This window comes from Papaver somniferum, chromosome 9, assembly GCF_003573695.1.
Source record: "Papaver somniferum cultivar HN1 chromosome 9, ASM357369v1, whole genome shotgun sequence".
Lineage (NCBI taxonomy): Eukaryota > Viridiplantae > Streptophyta > Magnoliopsida > Ranunculales > Papaveraceae > Papaver > Papaver somniferum.
In genome coordinates this window covers 71,035,966-71,062,051 of record NC_039366.1, presented here as the reverse complement: position 1 = coordinate 71,062,051, position 26,086 = coordinate 71,035,966, and the positions used below count along the sequence as shown (strand labels likewise).

The following is a 26,086-nucleotide window of genomic DNA, read 5'->3' as shown; positions in this document are numbered from 1 at the left end:
GTATAGGAAGCTCTGGCCCTGGTGACTGGCGGTGTAACGCCCGAAGGAGAGCTTTCGGTGCTTCCAGGATTAGCAAGTTGCGCAAAAGCATTAGAGGAGGCAGCGGCTCTGGCCCTGGTGATTGGCGGTGTAACACCTGAAGGAGTGCTTTCAGTGCTGCTGGGATCAATAGGTGGTGTAGTGATGCCACTGGAAGGAGCGTTAACACCATGGATAGATTCCGTGTTGGCGTTCTCGGAGCTTGCTGCTGATCCGGATCTGAGTTTCACCATGTTGAAGTTGGAATTAAAAGGTGATACTGGAAATTGGAAATCGATATTGCAACCGAGAGATTGATCCCCACTGTGGTCTCCAATTGTTTGAGGGTGAAAACGGTTTCTGCTGATTTCGGTAATTTCGTGTGTGTGGGTGAGAAACGAGTCCAAACTCTAAACAATGTACTGCACGAGAGTACTTTAGATTCGAGAGATCAATCTGTACAAATCCTTCCTAAACCAAGAAATGGCCGTTCCAGACTTGCTTCGGTCACAAAGTGATGGAGAAGGGTTGGTTTTGGGGAAAGAAGCGAAGAGAGAGTTGAGACCAGAACAGTTGATTCTGAAAGAGTAGTTGTGCGACGACTTGTATCAGAAAGTGAAAACTAACAGATGGGAAAGCTAACAGATGATTTCTGAGTGTTGTATGTTCCTAACCCAAAACTTGTTGTTTGGTGGAAATATGTGAGACCTATTTATACAAGTCGCAACGAAACATACCCTGATCTCGTAAGAATTGGAAACGGTTTGAGTAAATTGAAGGAAACGGTAATGGGTAACGCCTGGAATTGATGTTCCATAATGAAGGAAACGTTTCATCATTACTCCTTGTATTTACTAACCGCCTCATTCTTATGATACTTTCTTGTTACGGGCGTAATGTACGACGCACGCTGTAAACCGCCAAATCAATACCCTAATGAGCATCCCCCAGTTTGTGACATGTGTTGATGTCTCGAGTGTTTTCGTAGAAAACATGTAGCATGTTTCTGCTATTTGGCAAGTTGAGCTTGGGAGACTTTCCGGCTCGGTGGTGACCCTCGACGGTCGAGATTTTGCGTCTTGAGAGGAAGGGTAGCCGTTGATTATTGCAACCCTTCGTTTGGTAGCCAACGTCATGAAAGCATGGCCGGCATGGCTTTGACATGGTTAAGCGTGGCCAAGATAGGATTTTGGCATAGTTTAGGCGCGTCCAAAAACTAGGGTTTTGGCATAGTTTGGGCACGGCCAAAATTATAGCTTGGCGTTGGGCCAAAGGTTGCCACACGTTAGCCGGTGACCTTGGAAGGCTAGGATCTGCATCTTAGATGAAAGGGTGGCTGTTGGTTGTTGCAACCCTTCGTTTTGGCAGCCAACGACGTGAAGGAAAGGCTGGCATGGTGTTGGAACAGCGGTGCGGATGGCATGGTTGGCATGCCTTGTGAAAAAGCGGGGGTCTAACAACACCACCCAATATTTCGCTTAGCAATCTGTATGGACTAACTCCGAAATACTTTGCTAGAGAATCAACTAGACAGTCAGACTCAATCTAGATAAAAGTATCTCAAGGAGTTAATATCTCTCTCTTGTTTTGATTTACTCAAGCTAAAATAATAGTGAGTCTTTATCAAACACAAGGAATAACTTCGATGGTACCAAAGACCAATATCCAAGTGTTAATCAATGAAATCAACAACATCAAGGTTGGATCTCTAATCGATTAAACTTCAATGCACAACCTGTATTATTTCAAATTATAAAGATAAACAATATAATGAGGAAATTGAAATAACACAGACACCAGAAATTTTGTTAACGAGGAAACCGCAAATGCAGAAAAACCCTAGACCTAGTACAAATTGAATACACACTGTACTAAGCCGCTACAGACACTATCCTACTACAAGCTAACTTCGAAATGGACTGTAGTTGAACCCCAATCAATCTCCCACTGATCCAAGTTAGAGTTGTACTCCCTACGCCTCTGATCCCAGCAGGATACTGCGCACTTAATTCCCTTAGATGATCTCACCCACAACTAAGAGTTGCTGCAACCCAAAATCGCAGACTTGATAATAAACAAATCTGTCTCACACAGAAAAGTCTATCAAAGGATAAACTTATCTCTCACAGAAAAACCCTAGGTTTTGTTCCGTCTTATGATATGAAATCAAGGTGAACAGGAACCAATCGATAATCCGGTCTTATATTCCTGAAGAACATCCTAGATTAAACAATCACCTCTCAAAAATCTTACTTGACTACACAAGAAGATGTCGAGGAATCACAAACAGTGAGACGAAGATGTTTGTGACTTCTTTATCTTTCCTATCGGAGAACTCTCACGATCTCAAGCCAATCAATAGATTGTACTCGTACGATAAAAGATGCAAGATCAGATCACACAACTACGATAAAAGTAGCATCGGTCTGGCTTCACAATCCCAATGAAGTCTTTAAGTCGTTAACATGGTTTTAGAGAAGAAAACCAAAGGTTAGAGGAGAATCGACTCTAGTGAGCGCACTAGTATTACACAGATGTGTGGGTATTAGTTTTGCCCAATGCTAGATGTCTCCTTTATATAGCCTTCAAATCAGGGTTTTGCCTTAGTTACAAAGCAATCCATATTAACCGTTAGATGAAAACATGATTTAGATTCAAGATAATATTTCTCAACCATTAGATCGAAAACTTATCTTGTCACACACACTGGAGATATACGTTTTAATGGGTTAGTGAAAACCGTGCCAAACGTGTACGTGTGTGTATGTTGGTTCAACATAGTAACCCAAAAGGTTAACCATATGAGCATTTCATATTAACCTTGTTCTTCTTCACCATAACTAGTTCAATTGACTCAAATGAACTAGTTAGGGAGTTGTTAAATTGCTATGAGATCTTATGTAACTACACAAGACACAATTGAAACAAAGATGATTCGATTCGATGAATCGGCTCATGAACTTTATAGCCACGGTTTGCATAAAGCATTCCTTAGTAATTTAAGTTTCATGTTCAGAGCACATCTTTAGATCATAACCACTTAAGTTGACAAACAAGTTCGCAGACTTAAGATAACCGGCAGAGTTTTCCAAACTCATCAGAAAATCTCGGCAAAGAGACTTTCGCCAGTTCGCGGACTAAACACGCAAACGATTTTTTGGAAATCCCAGCAGAAATTATCGGTAAGAGAACTTCCGTCAGTTCGCGGACTGGGTTCGCGGGCTTGGCACTGGTTTCACTCAATCAACAAAGTTCGAAAACTTCTGATTAAGGAATAAGACTTATGCACATTTGTGTTACCACACAATGCTTATATCCATCATTGGTTATATAGACCTAAACTCTTATTCCAACCATTGAAACATTCTTAGAGTACGTTATTCAGTCGTTATTCACGGACCTTTCTCGTAAGAGAAATTTCCAAAGTGATTGAAACTTTTCATGACTTTCGTCACTAGGTGAAGATAAACCCGATCAAAGCAAAACGCTTTACCAACACACGATTTCGATAAAAAGATAAGTAGAGTATACTCAGCTCGAAATGTCAAATGTGTATGATCCAGTCTATATAGCATACGACTTTTGTCTCATAAGAAGTAGGAGATAGAATAAATAGACTTTTGAGTGATAGATAAGTTCAAGTATTCACATACCTTTTTGTTGATGAAGTTCCATGGTTCCTTGAGTAGATCTTTGTCGTTGTATGATGAATCTCCATGAAGTACTTGAGCTCAACTACACTTTTCTATCCTAGTCCGAGACTTAGCTATAATAGACTAGAAATCAAGACTCATAGTTTTGATCACTAACTTTGACAAACATGCTTGATATAGCAATGCATGCGAGTTCGACCGAGCTATGCTATAACAATATCCCCCTTTGTCAATTTTACTGACAAAACTATTAATACATATGGAATACAAAAAAGATAAACTTTAGTGGCTCCTATTCCATAGTCTAATCGTCAACGTTCCTTGAAATCTTCGTCATTCCAAGTACTCCAATGATCCCAAAGGTTGGAAGTTTACCACCACCGTTGCTGAAGATCCGTAGCTATAACAATGAGAGAAATCGAGATTCTCGATCATCATTATACAGTGACATAGTATTATTATGTAACATCAAAGTCCAATTGCATCACGACTTTAACAACAATACTATGGTGATATGTATCACTCCCCCTTAATCAATACTCCATCTCAATTATGGAAACCACTCCCCCTTACACAATGATCCGAAAACCATATGTATTTGTAGTGTGAACTACATTATTTCTCCCCCTTTTTGTCAATGAAATTGGCAAAGGTAAAATAACGGGATCATAATGAAATTCCACAAGAGACATTTCACAGACTAAAAGAAAAATACATACCAACTTAATTTAGATGCAATCATAAAGCCGAAGCTAAATACATTCATCAAGGATTTTTAAGATACAAGATAACCCCTATAAAATTCCACAGCCGCACACCCCACAAAATATTACCATTAAGCACAAGTTCAAAAGAACTCTCCCCCATTTGATGTCATTCCCGAAAGAACAACAAGAGCGACCTTAATTTCGAAAGAAAAGAAGAATTTTAATTGGACACCAAAAACCATAGGAATGATTTTCTATATCCAAAAAACTCAATCAAATTAATCACAAGTAAACCCATGATTAATTTAATTGATTGTGCTCAACATAAGTAAACTTACGGAGCAATGATTAAGAAAATCATACGGAGATGACTAGCTTAACCGTTCATACACTCAACATAAGGAAAACCTTACGGAATATACGACTATATTAACCAATAGAACATGATTAGCATAGACGTTCATATACTTGACATAAGAAAGTAATCTTACGGAGTCTCGCAGTAAACACAAGATGTGGATCATGGTAGTGATCAAACTGCGGAAACATACAAGGATATATTCTATTTTCCATCACTATTTGCATAACGACATAATAGACTTTATCCTTGTTCCACAAAAGTTTTTATCCTATCATCCATCAAATAAATTGACAATATATGCTTAAGTTTTGTATATGTCAAAAGTACATTCATCCTTAAATCAATATATGAATACTGATCATAAACGACTTTACGTTTGACAAAGATATGGGACCTTCAAGTTCACGGACGTAAACACACATATCCCATAACAAATTGTAATATATAAAATCATAAAGATTAATACTGCAAAAATTATCTTCCAAACAAATTTAGAATTTAAATCTAAAAACATGAAGATGAAAACGTTGGACATAGCTATGTGGAATCACATGCTATTCCAAAATCTAGTAATCCTTCTCAAAAATAAGAATAAATTCTCATAAGAAGTTTCCTAGGCATCAAGACAAACTCGTAATGCACATACAAGATGATTTGTCCTTAGAGGGTAGAATCAATCTTTTTCGCCCGGATTTATACCAAGAATAGCCATCAAAGGCGTATAAAAATATTTTCTTAATAAAGAAGAACATACAAAGTCAATAACGACCATGCACCATAGTTCACATATGATGACTGTGAATATTCAAGAATTCCATAACACTGCGTACTACTTTCCATTCTTGAACTTCCTTCTTTGTTATTCACCAAATTTTTTTTTGTAAAAGCTATAAATTAGCTTAGAAGAGTAGTACTCCAATAATCCAAGTTCCCAAGTTCAAGAGAAGTGGAACAAGTGCAACGAAACGGAGCAAAATACTCAAAAACAAGAGTCAGGACAAATACCAATCTCAACTCATCCAAATTCAAAGTTTCTCATCTCCATTTTGAATATAATTCAAATAGGAAGAGAGTGCAAAACGAATGAGTTCATTCCGAGTTCGTACGAAGAAGTTACGGCCAGAACAAGTTGACCGAATATCGACGTCTACAGGAAAATATGCATGCGGGTTTGCAAACGAATTTTTCAAGTCCGCGAACTTAAACCTCTGAATTTTGATTTTAAATCATGTTATGCATACCTGGTATGTGTACCATGTAGTCCAAACGTCCCGAACTATTATTTTTAAACCTAGACATTTAAGAACCTTAAACACATATCAAGTTAGGTATAAAAGAACGATAATAAAGCTACGTGAATCACTATAAGTTCTCTAAGCAAATAAAAGTACAAATCTTGTTCAAGTTTATAGACATACCTTTTTAGACGAATCCAATCGAATTCTACCGCCTTACCGAACATAATCTGTGTGCCCCAATTCTTGTGCTTCCCTCACCGTATACAAAGCAGGGCATTCCTTAGTGAGGATGCACTTCCAACACAATCAAGTTGCGTTGGGGTGAATAAAGTCTTGCTCACCACAAGTGACCTTTGGATTATCATGAAAGAGATCACATTTAGAACCTTTCACATCCAATTCCATTTTTCCATAAAACTTGTTAAGTTCCAACATCATGGATACTGCCTTTTCCATAGTCATGGATTTTTCTGGAAGATCATTCATTTTCATAATCAAAACATCCTTGGCTTTCTTTGGTACCCACTTCTGAGTGCGTTTAGGAACAAGAGGAACCTTCTTCCCATTACTCTCTTCAAGATTTCTCGAAAGATAATTGGATTGACTATTCTTTTGCAAGTTAGTCTTTCTCCATTTGGGAGCATCGGATCTTGTCTTCGTCTTTACAAAGTTATCCTTTTGATAACCATTACGATTGTGAAAAGGCTTCGTATAACGTTTATAGGCAAATCTAGATCTATCACAACACTGATTCCTTTTCCTAAAGGTTGGACGTTTACAACCCGTAATGTCAAGAGTGTTAGCCTTAACATATGATCCCGGTTTAATCACTCCTTTTGACACCCAAACAAGAATATCATGAAGTTTTTCATTCCTTATACGAAAACGACATCTCCTTTCCAGGTGACCTTTGTTTCCACAATAATGACAAATATAAGGAACGTTCTTACCCGGATTCATGTGCGCTGGTTTAGGAGGTTGATATACCTTGCTCTTTTGAACCTTAACTGCCGGTGAAGGTATTTCACTTTTTCCATCAATGGAACCTTTTGTTGAGAAGAATCACTAGCCTTGACAAGTTTTACCTCTTTGCTAGTACTTGGAGCATCTATTCCCTTATAGCCCAATCCTCGTGTATCACGATGATTTTTACTTGCTCCTAGCATAGTGGTTAATTTGCTTGAAATAGTATTGAACTTTTTCAAGTCATCTTCCAAGATCTTGATTTTATCAAGAGCAGCAGCTAAATCATCCTCATGGCGTTTTTCTCGAGTGAGATAAGCGCTTTCTCTATCGTCAAAACTTGTTTGCTGGGAGTTAAACCTTGATTCAGATTCTACAAGTTTCTCTTCCAACAAAAAGTACTTTTGATAAAGATTATCACATTCAAGTGACTTCATACGTAGGTTTACCTCAGAATCCTTGAGGATCGATTCGGTAGAACGATTCGAAAAATAAACACCTGCATAACATCTTCTCAATTTCTTGTTTTCTCGACAGATAGGAGTCAGAAGAGGTGTGACATGAGAAGTTGTAATCTTCTTCATATTCCACGAATCCAAAAACTTAACATAATCTGAGACTTCCCCATCAACATCTCTATAAATATATGAATCACCTTCATCAGAAAGTTCATCCAACTGTTCTTCTAGGAGAGTTTCCCAATCAACAGTTTTTACATCAAGAGAATGTTTAGATATTGACTTAGATGTGACAGTTCTCTCAGGTGAATCCAAGCTTTTAGAATCATCTGGTAATTTCTGAACTGGTACGTTATCAGAGATAGACTCGTCCATAATCAGATCGCCACAAACACAGACTTTTGAGGTCTTTAAACGTGTTTTCTTGCTCTGATACCAATTGAAAAAGCGGGGGTCTAAAAACACCACCCAATATTTCGCTCAGCAATCTGTATGGACTAATTCCGAGTTGCTAGAGAATCAACTAGACATTCAGACTCAATCCAGATAAAATTATCTCAAGGAGTTAATATCTCTCTCTTGTTTTGATTTACTCAAGCTAAAACAATAGTGAGTCTTTATCAAACACAAGGAATAACTTGGATGGTACCAAAGACCAATATTCAAGTGTTAATCAATGAAATCAACAACAACAAGGTTGGATCTCTAATCGATTAAACTTCAATGCACAACCTGTATTATTTCAAATTATAAAGATAAGCAATATAATGCAGAAATTGAAATAACACAGACACCAGAAATTTTGTTAACGAGAATACCGCAAATGCAAAAAAAACCCGGGACCTAGTCCAGATTGAATACACACTGTATTAAGCCGCTACATACACTAGACTACTACAAGCTAACTTCGGACTGGACTGTAGTTGAACCCCAATCAATCTCCCACTGATCCAAGGTACAGTTGTACTCCCTACGCCTCTGATCCCAGAAGGATACTGCGCACTTGATTCCCTTAGCTGATCTCACCCACAATTAGGAGTTGCTGCAACCCAAAATCGCAGACTTGATAATAAACAAATCTGTCTCACACAGAAAAGTCTATCAAAGGATAAATTTGTCTCCCACAGAAAAACCCTAGGTTTTTTTCCGTCTTATGATATGAAATCAACGTGAACATGAACCAATTGATAATCTGGTCTTATATTCCTTAAGAACAACCTAGATTAATCAATCACCTATCAACAATCTTACTTGACTACACAAGAAGATGTCGAGGAATCACAAACAGTGAGATGAAGATGTTTGTGACTTCTTTATCTTCCCTATCGGAGAAATCTCACGATCTCAAGCCAATCAATAGATTGTACTTGTACGATAGAAGATGCAAGATCAGATCACACAACTACGATAAAAGTGGTACCGGTTTGGCTTCACAATCCCAATGAAGTCTTTAAGTCGTTCACCTGGTTTTAGAGAAGAAAACCAAAGGTTAGAGGAGAATCAACTCTAGCGAGCGCACTAGTATCACACAGACGTGTGGGATTAGTTTTGCCCAATGCTAGATGTCTCCTTTATATAGCCTTCAAATCAGGGTTTTTCCTTAGTTACAAAGCAATCCATATTCACCGTTAGATGAAAACCTGATTTAGATTCAAGCTAATATTTCTCAACCATTAGATCGAAAACTTAGCTTGTCACACACACTTGAGATATACGTTTTACTGGGTTTGTGAAAACTGTGCCAAACATGTACGTGTATGTTGGTTCAACATAGTAACCCAAAAGGTTAACCATATGAGCATTTCATATTAACCTTGTTCTTCTTCGCCATAACTAGTTCAATTGACTCAAATGAACTAGTTAGATGGTAGGCTTCTAAAAGGTCCTACAAATTATAACCGCAAGTGCACGGTGTCGAAAGTGGCAAATGTGCAAGTACGGGTCGATCCACAGAGATCGGGTGTGTTTTGGAAGTGTTTTAGCTATTTTGGGTTCTAAATTTGCTAATGGGCTTTGAATACCAAAGGGGTCTTGAATATCAATGGTCTTTGAATACCCTTTGGAACTGTTGGGCTGAACTGAGCTTGGGCTCAGAAATATGGACTATGGGCTTTAGGTCTTAAACCTTGTTTTGGGCTTTTGGGTTGAACAACTGGGCTTTGGTTAAGCCCACAGATGACTGAATTGGGCTATCAGTTTGAGTTGAGCTTTGGACTTGATAGTGGACCAGATTGGGCTCAGCTGGCTTTGGCAGTGAACTGAGCTTTGGGCTCAGCAGCAGCAGGCAGGAAAAAGAAGGCAGCAGCTTGGCAGCAGCAACAGAAGTGCTGCAGGGCAAGTGCAAGAGAAACAGCAACTGCAGCAGAACAAGCAGAAAAGCAGCAGCAGCAGCTGCAAGGGAAGAAAGGTAGCAGCACTGCAGTGCAGTAACAGCAGGAGCAATGCAAAGAAAACAGTGCAGCAAAGGCAATGCAAGTGCAGCAAAGCAGTGCAGCAAAGCAGTGCAAATGCATGAGAGGCCAAGGAAACAACAGCAGTAGGGGAAGCAACAAGAAAACAAGTAGTGGGTAACTAACAGGGCAGCAACAGGGAAGACACAACAGCAACAGAAAACAACACAAGATGAACCAAGGCCTAAGCCAAGGGCAGGGGTGATAAAGAAACTGACAAGAAGCAATACTAAGGCAAGAATACAGGCATTCTAAAAGAATGGGAGGAAAATTAGCTTGCTCATTGTCACTAGTGAGCACTAATTTCCCCCAATGCACAATCAACACTACAACCTAAGCATACAAGGAGAATGGCAAGAACATCAGCTTGCTATGAGCACTGATTTCTTGCCATTGCACAATCAGCACATTGCTTCACAGATACCTAGCCTAGCATTCCTTCAGATGACAGTGACAAAGCATCAACAAACATGATAGTGAATTGATACTAACAGTGAGCAACATCTAAACAGGATACAACTAACTGAACTAACAATAACAGAACATTTAACATATTATAACAGAACATTTAACAGACATACTAACTGAGCAAGAAATTAACAGAACATTTAACATATAACAGAACAAAGCAAGAAATTAACAAAACACAGCAAGAGAATTAACTACTAGCACATTTACTGAAACATGAAATTCAACAGGACAAGAGATTAACAGAACTTAGCAGTCCTGGATGTGGGCTAATCCCAACATAGTTTTTACACACATCCCTCACCACATATTTATACCCAATTACATCATTAGGGCTTTCCCCCAATTTTCCCCCAAAATCAGTGAAATTAGGTTTTGCCCAAAATCCAAAATTCACTCACCTAACACACTGATAACACCCCTAATACGTGACCCATGCTTCTAATTAGAAGTACCATCAATTTCCCCCAAAAATCCCCAATTTATGGAATTAGGGTTCATATAAAAATTTCTATTAAAGTTTACCTAATCACTGATGACACTGGTAGATGTCGACCCATGCCTCCAATTCCTCTCCTGATGCTCTAGCTACGTCCAATTGTCCATCTAAATCAACCTAATTTACCAATTTTCACACGTTAGGGTTTTGGAAGAAAAACGTGTATCAAAATGGGAAATTAGGTGGCTAGATAGGTGGTAATGATGGTAGTGGAGATGGGTTATAGTGGTTGAGTGATTTGAGAGTTGGTAGAGGTGGTTGTGGTGGTGGTTGAGCGGGAACAGGGAGATGGTGGTGGTTCTGCACAGGGTGGGTGGTGATGGTGGAGATGGGTCGATAGAATGAGATTAGGTGATGTTTGGTTTGGGGTATAGTGTTCGGTCACTAAGGTGTGTAGTGGGATCATCGAGTTTGATGTTTGGCAATCTCGACCGTGGGATGTGATGATGATTGGTAGATCGGACGGTGATGCGGAGGCAAGCGATGAGCGACCGTTGGATTATTGATACAACAAACGGCTCTAGATGGGTTAGGTGTTGTAGTGTTAGGCGGAGATATCAACTTGATGACAGCAAGGGAGCGACCGTTGGATTCAACTACCATCTAATCTGAAGGCTTGGAATTTCAGCGCTGTGGTGCTCGGCAGAGACATCAGATTTTGATGCTCTATGAAGGAGCGACCGTCGGATGCTTCTGAGAAATGATCTGATGGCTGAGAACGGAGGCGCTTTTGTGTGTAGAAAATGAGGTTGTGCGCACCATTCTTCGCGGCTTCCTTGCGTAATTTCTCCCGGCTTTTCACTACTTTTCTGCTCTTTTCGCTCCGCGACTCATCCGAACTTTATTTATTACCTAAAAATGCAAAATTAATTAATAAAAATATTTATTCTTGAAAACAATGAAAATACAGAATATGGGATAAAATGTAGAATTAATGCAAAAGATGAGTTAAAATGCCAACAAAAGGGATAAATATATACAATATTTGGCACTCATCAAATACCCCCAAACCTGAATTTTACTTGTCCTCAAGTAAAACAAAACTAAGGAAATCCTAACTATACCACTGTCGCTGGTCTCTCGAATGCATTTAGCGTATGCACTAAGCCTTTTAAACCACTAAGTGTCCCTAGTGGACGAGTTGAAGTCTCGTGAAGGTTTACCAGAGGTGTGCCTACAAAACCTAAGGACAAAATATAAGCTCAGATTCCATCAAACGTGACATGTGCAAAACAGTTAAGCTCACAGCAAAATGGAGATGTCAATCTAGCTATCGAAGGCACAATCCTAGCACTGATAACAAAAAAAGACATGTGATAAGAGTGTAAAGTGTATCTACACATGTGTAAAGAAAGATCTGAAGTCATGACTACTAATCACCAAGAGATAGTTTCTCAGGCTAAGAACTGAGGTCGAAATCTAGCTAGCTGTCCGGACTTTACGAGAATTGTGAATGAGTTGGAGGTATTTCACAATTTCTCGCGTTGTACATCAATGGCATACACCCTCCTTGCTTATTACAAAGAAACAACAAAAGATGACAAATTACATGACTCTTATTTACATTTACTATTCTCTTTTATTTTTGGAACAAGAGATGATGGAATTGATAAATACTTGATTTTTTTTTTTTTTTTTTTTTTTTTTTTTTTTTTGTATTTTTTTTTCTCTTTTTTTCTGAATATATACATCGTTTTTTTTTTTTTTTTTTTTTTTTTTTTTTTTTTTTTTTTTTTTGAGGAAACACTTTTGATACATATACAAAAGGAAACAAAAGATTACATGACACTTTGCAAGAGGTAGCCCTTTTTGATGCACCCAGTTAAATTCGATGGTTGTCTTTCTTAATGTAACCTCCACCTTCTATCCCAACCAACCAAAGAACAAGCTAGTCAAGTTTCGTTCAGTATTCTAAAGTGATTGGCAATCGTAACTTCCTATCCAACACCTTGAAGATCGAGGCCATACATGTATTGGTAGATCGTGCGCGTGCAAATTTCTTATCACTATGTGAATTGTGCTAGAATCAGGGTGCCTAAATATCTAGACTAAGACTCCTAATAAAAATACATATTTGCACAAGAGTCAACATTTCAAGGTAAATGAGCTCCATTTTTATGATTTTTTCAATTTTTTAATTTTTTTTTTTTAATTTGATTTTTCAATTTTTTTTTGGAATTTTTCAATTTTTTCAAAAAGAAGGAGTTCGTTTTCAATTATGGCAATTATCGTGGTATCTACTCTATACCCCCAAACCTAAACTAAACATTGTCCTCAATGTTTCAAAATATGGAAAGAATTAAAATGCAACATATGGAAAGGGACATGCTGAGTAGAGTAAAAGGAGAGAGAATACCCGATTTCGGCGAAAGCAGAATTAAAACTCCGTTATTCAAGGCAAAAATCCAACATATTTCAGCCGAGATCATTGGATTAGCAAAATATACAAAAGGAAAAAAGTTTTTTTTTTTTTTTTTTTTTTTTTTTTTTTTTTTAAAACGGGAAAAAAGTAAAGTAATTTTTTTTTTTTTTTTTTTTTTTTTTTTTAAATAAAATAAAATTTGGTTTTTTATGGGAGCAAGCCCACTGTGCAAGCCTCTAATGGATGGAAGGCTGCGGCCCACGAAACCTAAGTTTTAATTTTGAAAGTTTAATTTGGCCCAGTTGGTTAAGGCCCGACGTTTGTTTTAAAACTTTGGTTTCGAGGTCCACTTTCGAGTGGAATACAAGTCCAAATCTTACAAGCTCAGCTGGGTTTAAACCCAGAGTTCAAAATACAAGTCCAATGAAAGAATTTAAACAAGCCCACAAAAAATAAATACAAGCCCACAAATAAATTATTACAAACCCAAAATAGAAAAAAAAAAGCCCAAAAAATTGGGTTAATTATTACAAGCCCACAATTAAAAATTGGAAGCCCACAGGTTGGGTTCTCTCAATGAATGGGTTTAGGCTTACCTTTTTAGCACAGCCCAGCTGCTCTGATATTGTTGCAAAAACCCAGTTGGGTTTTGGTTCTTTTCCTTGGTGGCGTCCCAGCAGAGGAAAAACAGGTTCAGAATCAGCAGGTCCAACAGCAAATGAAATGAAGCAGATGCAGAAGCAAATGCTATGAAATGAAATGCAAAATAGCTAAAGAAAAACACAGATAAAACACAGCACCAATCCCCGGCAACGGCGCCAAAAACTTGGTAGGCTTCTAAAAGGTCCTACAAATTATAACCGCAAGTGCACGGTGTCGAAAGTGGCAAATGTGCAAGTACGGGTCGATCCACAGAGATCGGGTGTGTTTTGGAAGTGTTTTAGCTATTTTGGGTTCTAAATTTGCTAATGGGCTTTGAATACCAAAGGGGTCTTGAATATCAATGGTCTTTGAATACCCTTTGGAACTGTTGGGCTGAACTGAGCTTGGGCTCAGAAATATGGACTATGGGCTTTAGGTCTTAAACCTTGTTTTGGGCTTTTGGGTTGAACAACTGGGCTTTGGTTAAGCCCACAGATGACTGAATTGGGCTATCAGTTTGAGTTGAGCTTTGGACTTGATAGTGGACCAGATTGGGCTCAGCTGGCTTTGGCAGTGAACTGAGCTTTGGGCTCAGCAGCAGCAGGCAGGAAAAGAAGGCAGCAGCTTGGCAGCAGCAACAGAAGTGCTGCAGGGCAAGTGCAAGAGAAACAGCAACTGCAGCAGAACAAGCAGAAAAGCAGCAGCAGCAGCTGCAAGGGAAGAAAGGTAGCAGCACTGCAGTGCAGTAAACAGCAGGAGCAATGCAAAGAAAACAGTGCAGCAAAAGGCAATGCATGCAGCAAGCAGTGTGCAAAAGAAGTGCATGAGACAAAGCAAGGCAAATGCATGAGAGGCCAAGGAAACAACAGCAGTAGGGGAAGCAACAAGAAAACAAGTAGTGGGTAACTAACAGGGCAGCAACAGGGAAGACACAACAGCAACAGAAAACAACACAAGATGAACCAAGGCCTAAGCCAAGGGCAGGGGTGATAAAGAAACTGACAAGAAGCAATACTAAGGCAAGAATACAGGCATTCTAAAAGAATGGGAGGAAAATTAGCTTGCTCATTGTCACTAGTGAGCACTAATTTCCCCCAATGCACAATCAACACTACAACCTAAGCATACAAGGAGAATGGCAAGAACATCAGCTTGCTATGAGCACTGATTTCTTGCCATTGCACAATCAGCACATTGCTTCACAGATACCTAGCCTAGCATTCCTTCAAATTGACAGTGACAAAGCATCAACAAACATGATAGTGAATTGATACTAACAGTGAGCAACATCTAAACAGGATACAACTAACTGAACTAACAATAACAGAACATTTAACATATTTATAACAGAACATTTAACAGAACATACTAACTGAGCAAGAAATTAACAGAACATTTAACATATAACAGAACAAAGCAAGAAATTAACAAAACACAGCAAGAGAATTAACTACTAGCACATTTAACTGAAACATGAAAATTCAACAGGACAAGAGAATTAACAGAACTTAGCAGTCCTGGATGTGGGCTAATCCCAACATAGTTTTTACACACATCCTCACCACATATTTATACCCAATTACATCATTAGGGCTTTCCCCCAATTTTCCCCCAAAATCAGTGAAATTAGGTTTTGCCCAGAAATCCAAATTCACTCACCTAACACACTGATAACACCCCTAATACGTGACCCATGCTTCTAATTAGAAGTACCATCAATTTCCCCCAAAAATCCCCCAATTTGGAATTAGGGTTCATATAAAAATTTCTATTAAAGTTTACCTAATCACTGATGACACTGGTAGATGTCGACCCATGCCTCCAATTCCTCTCCTGATGCTCTAGCTACGTCCAATTGTCCATCTAAATCAACCTAATTTACCAATTTTCACACGTTAGGGTTTTGGAAGAAAAACGTGTATCAAAATGGGAAATTAGGTGGCTAGATAGGTGGTAATGATGGTAGTGGAGATGGGTTATAGTGGTTGAGTGATTTGAGAGTTGGTAGAGGTGGTTGTGGTGGTGGTTGAGCGGGAACAGGGAGATGGTGGTGGTTCTGCACAGGGTGGGTGGTGATGGTGGAGATGGGTCGATAGAATGAGATTAGGTGATGTTTGGTTTGGGGTATAGTGTTCGGTCACTAAGGTGTGTAGTGGGATCATCGAGTTTGATGTTTGGCAAATATCGACCGTGGGATGTGATGATGATTGGTAGATCGGACGGTGATGCGGAGGCAAGCGATGAGCGACCGCTGGATTTTTTTATACAACGAAGTTAACGGCTCTAGATGGGGTTAGGTGTTGTAGTGTAAGGCGGAGATATCAGACGTTGATGAACAGCAAGGGAGCGACCGTTGGATTCAACTACCATCTAATCTGAAGGCTTGGAATTTCAGCGCTGTGGTGCTCGGCAGAGACTTCAGATTTTGATGCTCTATGAAGGAGCGACCATCGGATGCTTCTGGTAACTGATCTGACGGCTGAGAACGGAGGCGCTTTTGTGTGTAGAAAATGAGGTTGTGCGCACCATTCTTCGCGGCTTCCTTGCGTAATTTCTCCCGGCTTTTCACTACTTTTCTGCTCTTTTCGCTCCGCGACTCATCCGAACTTTATTTATTACCTAAAAATGCAAAATTAATTAATAAAAATATTTATTCTTGAAAACAATGAAAATACAGAATATGGGGTAAAATGTAGAATTAATGCACAAAAGATGAGTTAAATGCCAAAGAAAAAGGGATAAATATATACAATATTTGGCACTCATCATTAGAGGGTTGTTCAATTGCTATGAGATCTTATGTAACTACACAAGACACAATTGAAACAAAGATGATTCGATTTGATGAATCGACTCATGAACTTTATAGCCACGGTTTGCATAAAGCATTTCTTAGTAATTTAAGTTTCATGTTCAGAGCACATCTTTAGATCATAACCACTTAAGTTCACAAACAAGTTCGCAGACTTAAGATAACCGGAAGAGTTTTCCAAACTCAGCAGAAAATCTCGGCAAAAAGACTTCCGCCAGTTCGCGGACTAAACATGCAAACGAGTTTTTGAAAATCCCAGCATAAATTCTCGGTAAGAGAAATTCCGTCAGTTCGCGGACTGGGTTCGCGGACTTGGAAAAGCCAATTCCTCCGGTTTCACTCAATCAAAAAATTTCGGAAACTTCGGATTAAGGAATAAGACTTATGCACATATGTGTTACCATACAATGCTTATATCCATCATTGGTTATATAGACCTAAGCTCTTATTCCAACCATTGAAACATTCTCAGAGGACGTTATTCAGTCGTTATTCACAGACCTTTCTCGTAAGAGCAATTTCCAAAGTAATTGAAACTTTTCATGACATTCGTCACTAGGTGAAGATAAACCCGATCAAAGAAAAACGCTTTACCAACACACGATTTCGAGAAAAAGATAAATAGAGTATACTCAGCTCGAAATGTCAAATGTGTATGATCCAGTCTATATAGCATACAACTTTTGTCTCATAAGAAGTGGGAGATAGAATAGATAGACTTTTGAGTGATAGATAATTTTAAGTCTCCACATACCTTTTTGTTGATGAAGTTCCACGGTTCCTTGAGTAGATCTTCGTCGTTGTATGATGAATCGCCATGAAGTCCTTGAGCTCAACTGAACTTTTCTATCCTAGTCCGAGACTTAGCTATAATAGACTAGAAATCAAGACTCATAGTTTTGATCACTAACATTGACAAACATGCTTGATATAGCAACGCATGTGAGGTCGACCGATCTATGCTCTAACACCTTGGCGCGGAGATGTGGCTGGAACGGCATGCCATTGGCACACGTGGCATGGTTGGCATGCCTTGGCGCGGAGATGTGGCTGGCACGGCATGTCATTGGCACGTGTGTCATAGTTAGCATGCCTTGGCGCGGAGATGTGGCACGACATGCCATCGGCACATGCAGCATGGTTGGAATGCCTAAGCGCGGAGATGTGGCTGGCACGGCATGCCACTGACACATGCGGCATGGTTGGCATGCCTTGGCGCGGAGATGTGGCACGGCATGCCATTGGCACATGTGGTGCGGCTGGCATGGTTGGCATGCCTTGGGTGGCGAACTTGGACGGTTGAGATCTGTATCTCAGATGGAAGGGTAGCCGTTGATTGTTGCAACCCTCCGTTTTGGCAGCTAGCGGCGTGTGGTAGGGTCGGCATGGTTTTGGCATAGTTTAGGCGCGGCCAAAATTAGGGCTTAGTACAAACCGTGATGTTTGTCCTTGGGCCGAAAGTTTCCATGCGTTAGGTAGCGAACTTGTGTGGCTGAGAATTGCATATCAGAAGGAAGGGTAGCCGTTGATTATTGCAACCCTTCGTTTTGGCAGCCAGCGTCGTGCATGGCTTTGGCATGTGTTAGGAGCGACCAAAATTAGGGTTTACATAAACCGTGGTGTTTGTCTTTGTTCCGCAAGTTTCGATGCGCTAGGTGACGAACTTGTGTGGATGAGATTTGCATCTCAGAAGGAAGGGCAGCCGTTGATTAGTGCAACCCTTCGTTTTGGCAGCCAGCGTCGTGCATGGCTTTGGCATGTGTTAGGAGCGGCCAAAATTAGGGTTTACATAAACTGTGGTGTTTGTCTTTGTTCCGCAAGTTTCCATGCGTTAGGTGGCGAACTTGTGTGGATGAGATTTGCATCATGAAGGAAGGGCAGTCGTTGATTAGTGCAACCCTTCGTTTTGGCAGCCAGCGTCGTGCATGGCTTTGGCATGTGTTAGGCGCGACCAAAATTAGTGTTTACATAAACCGTGATGTTTGGATTTGGGCCGCAAGTTTCCATGCGTTAGGTGGCGAACTTGTGTGGTTGAGATTTGCATCTCAGAAGGAAGGGCATCCGTTGATTATTGCACCCTTTGTTTTGGAAGCCAGCGTCGTGCATGACATGTTGGGACAGCTGGCATGGTCGGCATGCCTCGACGCGGTGACGCGGAATTCCATTGGCACATGTGGCATGGTTGGCATGTCTTGGCGTGGAAAGGTTGCACGGCGTGCCATTGGCACATGTGGTGCGGCTGGCATGCCTTTGCACAGAGACGTGGCTGGCATGCTTTGCCATTGGCACGGTGGTGCAGCTGGCATGGTTGGGATAACTTGGCGCGGAGACGTGGATGACATGGTTTGCTATTGGCACGGTGGTGCGGCTAGCATGGTTGGCATGCCTTGGCGCGGAGACGTGGCTGGCATGGTTTGCCATTGGCACGGTGGTGTGAGAATTAGGGTTTGGTATGTACGAAGATGATGTCGGTAAATATTAAAGGTTCTGTCGTGGAACATGACACATGTATATAAAAAAAAGGTACCCAGGTAATTCTTACGTAGGCATGCTGATTGATTCAGTAAATGCGCTAGTGGTCGTAGTGACATCATGTCATATGTACGGTTTTACGATTTTAACCCTAAGCTAAAAACCACCATCAACACCAGCATCAAATCATCTTTGAGAATATCCTATGAAACTTTAAAGAACTCCATAGTTAGACCATTGGGTCCCGGAGACTTATTTGTACCAAGTTCATAATGACTTGTCTCACCTCTTCTTCAGAAAAAGGAGTCTCTAGAGCAACTTTACCAGTGACAGAGATGGAAGGAAGCTCTAAATTATCAAACCTTGGCCTCGTAGGATGGTCTTCAGAAAAAAGAGTAGAATAAAATTCAGTTGCCTCTGAAGCTAGTTTTTCCTTCAATACATATTTTCCTTCAGTACATATTAATATGTACTACAAGATCATACATATCAATACTCTAGCGACTAACAAATATCTTCTTCTTCATTGGATCTTAGAGACTTTTTGTTTCTGTGTTCTAATATAATTTCAAATTTTTAGTTTTAGGTGATTACTGATAACTGTTTTTTGTTTCCAGTTGTGGTTTTCGTTAATCTGATTTGATTTCAGTTTTTTATTTTCAGTGCTCAAGTTTTTTATTTGGATCTGGAAGTAGTTTTTGTTTTCTGATTTTGTAAAACGACCTAATTTTTGTGAAATGAACAACGTAGTTTTTTGAAGCACATGTTTCTGTGATGGGCAATAAAGTAAATTTTTATATCCAAAACTTTTTTGGACATGGACCAACCAGCAAAGTCTCAACCCGAAAACGCAGCATCCCTAATATTTATTGGCCCGTTAGAGTTTCTTATGTGGCAAGCAAGGGTTTAAGAAAGAAAATCAATATGAAGCGTCTTTGAAAAGGTTTAAGAAAAGAAAATCAATATGAACTTAATCACAGTGAATTTTAATGAACAATGTCGAAGATTATTTTTTTAATCAACAAGCAGTTGATAAACACCATTCTCTCATCTTCTTCTCTTGTCAGTATAGGAAAACCAAAATTTCTAACCCCAATTCACTATTTCTCCAGAAACTTAACTCCCAATCAGAATTTTTTGTTTTCTCATCCCAGTTATCTCAAGTTCTCGTAGTTTTTGCTCTATTCCATGGCCTGGGTATGATGACGTTGGCGGAATGCGAAATCAGATGGATCAGATTAGAAAGTTGGTGGATCTCCCACTTAGACGTCCACATGTTTTCGCATTAATGGGTGTTAAGCCACCAAAGGGGGTTTTACTGTATGGACCTCCTGGAACCGGTAAAACATTGATTGCCAGAGCTGTTGCAAAAGAAACCGGTGCCTTCTTTTATTGTATTAATGGTCCAGAACTTACGGGTGGATATTACGGGCAGACTGAATATAACCTCAGGATGGCATTTGATGAGGCCGAGGTAAAAGCACCATCCATCATTTTCATTGATGAGATAGATTCAATTGCTCCAAATCGAGATAAAACTCACGGCGAAGTTGAGAAGAGAGTTGTCTCTCAGCTTCTGACACTTATGGATGGATTAAGATCTCGTGCCCATGTTATCGTTATGGGGGCAACAAATAGGCTTAATAGCATTGATCCAGCTTTGAGGAGGTTTGGAAGGTTTGATAGGGAAATTTATATTGGTGTACCTGATCAAGTTGGACGTCTTGAGGTTCTTCGGATCCATACAAAGAACATGAGACTTGCTGCAGATGTAACCCACCAGATACTTAAAGCTTTCAGTTTTTGTATATATTCGTCTCTTTATCATAATGAGGCTAATGTTATATTATATTTTCCACTTTACAGGTCGAATTAGAAAGGATCTCAAAGGATACTTATGGGTATGTTGGTGCTGATCTTGCAGCTCTGTGTACTGAGGCTGCACTTCAATGCATTAGATAAAAGATGCATTTGATTGACTTCATGGAAAATCCTAGAATATTCAACTCCATGTACATTACGAACGAGCATTTCCATACTTCTTTAAGAAAAATCAATCCTTCTACTTTGCGTGAAACAAGTGTTGAAGTACCCAAAGTCAGTTGGGAGGACATTGATGGGCTTGACACTGTTAAGAGGGAGCTTCCAAGAGACTGTCCAATACCCTGTGGAGTATCCCGAAATGTTCAAGAAGTTCGGCATGCCTCCTTCAAAGGGAGTTCTGTTCTATGGTCCTCCTGGTTGTGGGAAAACACTTTTAGCGAAAGCCATTGCAAACGAGTGCCAAGCTAATTTCATTAGTATTAAGGGCCCTGAGTTGCTGACAATGTGGTTTGGAGAGAGTGACGCTAACGTCAGAGTAATTTTTGACAAGGCCCGAAAATCTACACCGTGTATCCTCTTCTTCGACGAACTTGACTCTATAGCAACTCAGAGGGGAAATAGCATTGGAGATGCCGGAGGTGCTGGTGATAGAGTTTTAAACCAGCTTCTGACTGAAATGGATGGAGTGAATGCAAAGAAGACAGTGTTTAGAATTGGTGCCACAAACAGTCCAGACATAATTGATCCTGCATTGCTGAGACCAGGGCGTCTCGATCAATTAATCTACATTCCATTGCCAGATGAAGCTTCTCGGCTTCAGATCTTCAAGGCCTGCCTCAGGAAATCACCTGTTTCCAAAAATGTTGACATTCAAATCCTTGCTAAGCACACTGAAGGCTTTAGTGGAGCTGATATTACAGAAATATGCCAACGTGCCTGCAAGTATGCCATCAGAGAGAACATTGAGAAGGTATAATCCCTCATTCAACTTCCTTTTTTTCCTGTTCTTTCCTCCATACCTTGATCAACTCTTTACCTACAAGTTGGATGTTTTGGTCATGTATTGCTTCAGGATATTGAGAGAAAAAAGAAGATAAAGGACAATCCAGTAGTCATGGAAGAGGAGGGGGTTGAGGATGAAGTCCCTGAAATAACGGCAGCTCACTTTGAGGAGTCGATGAAGTACGCCAGGAGAAGTGTCAGTGATGGAGACCTACACAAGTACCAGGCTTTTGCACATACCTTGCAGCAGTCGAGAGGGTTCGGAAGTGAGTTTAGGTTTTAATACATTATGTGAAAACTACAGGAAGACCCATTCTTACACATTTTCCTACTGTGAAACCCACCCTCACAAAATCTCACGGGCGCACCCAAAAGCAGCTAAAAATTATTTGCAGGCCCAGAGTTTTCAAAATTCGTTTATTTTCTTTTTTATTTCCCAGTTTAGCCTCACTTTCAGTTTCAGTATATCCTGTTTATTTTCGAGAGATTGATTATCGAGAGATTGATTCAATTTACTCAGCAAGCTTTAGCCTCACTTGTCCTTGATTACCGAGAGAGATTCAATTTACTCAGCAAAGCTTCAGGTTCGTTCGTTTTTATTCCAATCTTGATTCTGATTTTTGTTTAATCTTGATTCGATTCTATGTTTTAGTTTCTGTAAGATTAGGATCTATTATTTTAGGTTTCCGAAGCTTAATTTAGTTTTTCGAATCGTTTTTTAGATCTTTTAAGCTTGTTTTTGAATTTTTGTTTATTTTCTAGGTTTTGAATTTGTTAACATCAATGTAGATCTTTTCGATTAAATTTTTTTGTTTCGATTTCATGTTCCGATGTTGACATACCAATTTACTAGGTTTTGCTTCTGTTCTGTTGGATTTTTTATTTGATTTGTTTTTCCATTCTTATTTTTGATCTGTTATCTGTTATTGATTTTGATATCCTGTTGATTTCTCATCTGATTATGGTTAATGTAGATTGTTTGCTGTTGTTGATTTGATCTTTTAATTTTGAGTAAGAATTTTTGTGAAGCAATATGCAGGATAGATATGTTTGGTTTTTTCTCTTTTGTGTTTTGCAGGGTGAAAATGCCTGCTGGTAGTGCACTAGCTATAATTCACTACTTCAGTGAATTCTTAGCACATCCTGTTGATGTCAAATCAACTTTGGAGTCTTTGAAGACAGCCGTTTGCCAGAACTGGACTCGTTTATTACCGCATCATGTCAGATTTTCCTTTAATGATGGAAGCAAGTTTGTGCGAGTTGATTCTGATATTCTGCTTCAATGTTTTGTATCTCGTTGCCACTGTAAAGGTCAGAAGAGCTTTGATTTACTTGTCGAAGTTGGCTGTAATTCTTCCAGAAATCGTAGTAGAGCTTCAAGTAGTCGTGTAATAGAACCTGAACCCGAACAAGCTATGGTGAATTTCCTTGAAGATGATTTTGTGCCTGTCAACAAGGTTCTTAGGACTGAAGGTTGGGATAAATTACTTGGTGAAGTTGGTAAAGTGTTTTTTGGAGGTGTAGTAGAGGTACATATCGTAGTGAAGAAATACGAGTTAAAAGCTGGGCGTGTTCTTGTATATAAGAAGAATGAACCTAGCATGTTCTATGCAAAATGCTCAAAAGAAAATTTCCCTTGGGAGTATAAGGTTTGTGCTGTTGATGTTGAAAACAGGATGCTTAAGGTTAAGAAATATGAGAGCAGTCATACCTGTGGTGTTGGAACTGAAAGGCTTTTCCACAGGCTCAGCAGTAAATTTGTTTCTAGTCTGATCAAGGATGAAATCCGAAGTGATCCGAGTTTCAAAGCATCTGATTTGGCAAAGTTTTTCAAAACTAGCTACGGGATCAATGTGAAATACTACCAAGCTTACAACGGAAGAGAAAGTGTATGAGGATATATTTGGTGATGAAGCCATGTCGTATTCGCATCTTTCATGGTATGTAGATTCCATTCGCAGCACAAATCCTGGGAGTTGGATTGATTTTCAAGTTCAAACGGATGAACCTGAAGCGAACGAGGATAGTTCAGCTGAATTAGAAGATGAGGCACCTTCAAATAAGTTTGTGCGTCTTTTTTTGCTTTCGAGGCATGCATCCATGGTTACCGTTACCTTCGCCCCATGGTTTATGTCGATGCTACCTTTCTTACAGGGACATATAGAGGATGCCTCATGGCTGCAACCGCTATCAATGCTGAAAATGGTAATTTTTCTGATAATGCATCCTTTTTATATGTGCATAATGTCTCATGCATTATTTATTTTTGCTTCATAATGTCTTATGCATTATTGTTTTCACTTTTCTGGTTATGCATCATTTCTGTTTTAGATGCATAAGACATTATACATTTTTTGTTTTAGGTGCATAATGTCTTATGCATTATGGTTTTCACTTATTGATTTTATGCATCCTTTTTTGCACATGCATAATGTCTTATGCATCATTTAGTTTAGATGCATAAGACATTATGCATTATTTGTTTTCACTTTTCTGGTTATGCATCATTTCTGTTTTAGATGCATAAGACATTATACATTTTTGTTTTAGGTGCATAATGTCTTATGCATTATGGTTTTCACTTATTGATTTTATGCATCCTTTTTATGCACATGCATAATGTCTTATGCATCATTTAGTTTAGATGCATAAGACATTATGCATTATTTGTTTTCACTTTTCTGGTTATGCATCATTTTCTGTTTTAGATGCATAATGTCTTATGCATTATTTAGTTTAGATGCATGAGCCATTATGCATTTTTTTAGCTGCACATACTTCATGTAGACGCTGGCTTGATTTTATATTTTTTTCTGTGCAGGCTTCTTCCCACTAGCCATGGCCCTGGTACCTGGTGAAGATAATGATAACTGGGAATGGTTCATGAGGAATTTGAGTAATTGTTCTTGATCATGATCAAAGGCCAATCACATTTTTATCTGATCGTGCAGAAGGATTAAAGAGAGCGATTCCATTTTACTTTCCTGGAGCCTTCCATAGTTTCTGCTATTATCATCTTAAGATGAACTTACCTATTAATGCATCTGACGAAAGGTATGGTGCAGTTATTGATTCATTTCAAGCTGTGCTTATGCTCTTAGTCGCGAAGGTTTCCAAACTGCCATCGCTACTATTAGGGGTCTTGGTTGTGGTTGGGTTGCCGACTATATTGAAGATATCCCTCCAGAGAAGTGGTCAAATGCCTTTTTCCAGGGTTGTAGGTATGGTAGGACATCTTCTACTCTTGCTGAATCCTTCAATAGTTGGATGAAGGTACACAAGAAGCTCCCTGCAAATGCTCTTCTGGATCAGATAAGGAAGGATGTGATGAGTATGATGTCAGAAAGGCGGAATACGGGTAATAGTTTCATAACAATTCTCACACCGAAGAATGAAAATAAGATGAAGGCTCTTATTGATGGGGGTTTAACCTGGCTGGTTATACAGTCCGATACTCATGTTTATGAAGTGGAAGGAGGGGACAGTTCTCATAGTGTTAACCTTGAGGCAAGGACATGTACCTGTCAGAGGTGGCGCGTCTATGGGTTTCCATGTGTGCATGCTTTCGCATCGATAACAATGTCTGGTTCTAATCCATATGATTTTGTTGAACCTTATTTCACTACTTCATACTTCAATAATGCCTACAGTCATGCAATTCATCCTATTCCGAACTATAACAGGCCTGAAGTTTATGAAGGTAATGATATTATCGATGTACCTGATGTTAGGAGGCCGCCAGGGAGACCACAAGCTAATAGGCATTTGAGCAGATATGAGAAGCCGCCCAGGAGAGCTATTCGCTGTGGTAATTGTTTTGAGCTTGGTCATCATAACAAGCAAACATGTACGAATCCTACCTGTTACAAGAAGCCTCCGAAGCCGCCGAAGCAGCCTAAGGGAAGTTAAAGAAGAGCAATTATCTTGTTTGTTTCTTCAGACTATTACTTTTATGTTTGAACCTTATTCATTTTTCTTTCATTAGTTTCTGTATTAGTTTTTATGAACAAGTACTTTTTCTTTACTTAGTTTCTTTTTTGTATTGGTTTTATGAAAAATACTTTTTTTTTCACTGTGTGTTTTTCTGCTTCTATCAGATAATGTTTTCATTTTTATTCTTAAATGCATAATGGATTATGCTTTAGTTTTTGATGATG

The 26,086-nt window shown here is 39.3% G+C and overlaps 1 pseudogene; it reads left to right on the top strand.

Annotated features, from left to right (window-relative positions):
* The first annotated feature begins 183 nt into the window (after window positions 1-183).
* Window positions 184-22,212, top strand: LOC113312136 (annotated as a pseudogene).
* The last annotated feature ends 3,874 nt before the right edge of the window (window positions 22,213-26,086 follow it).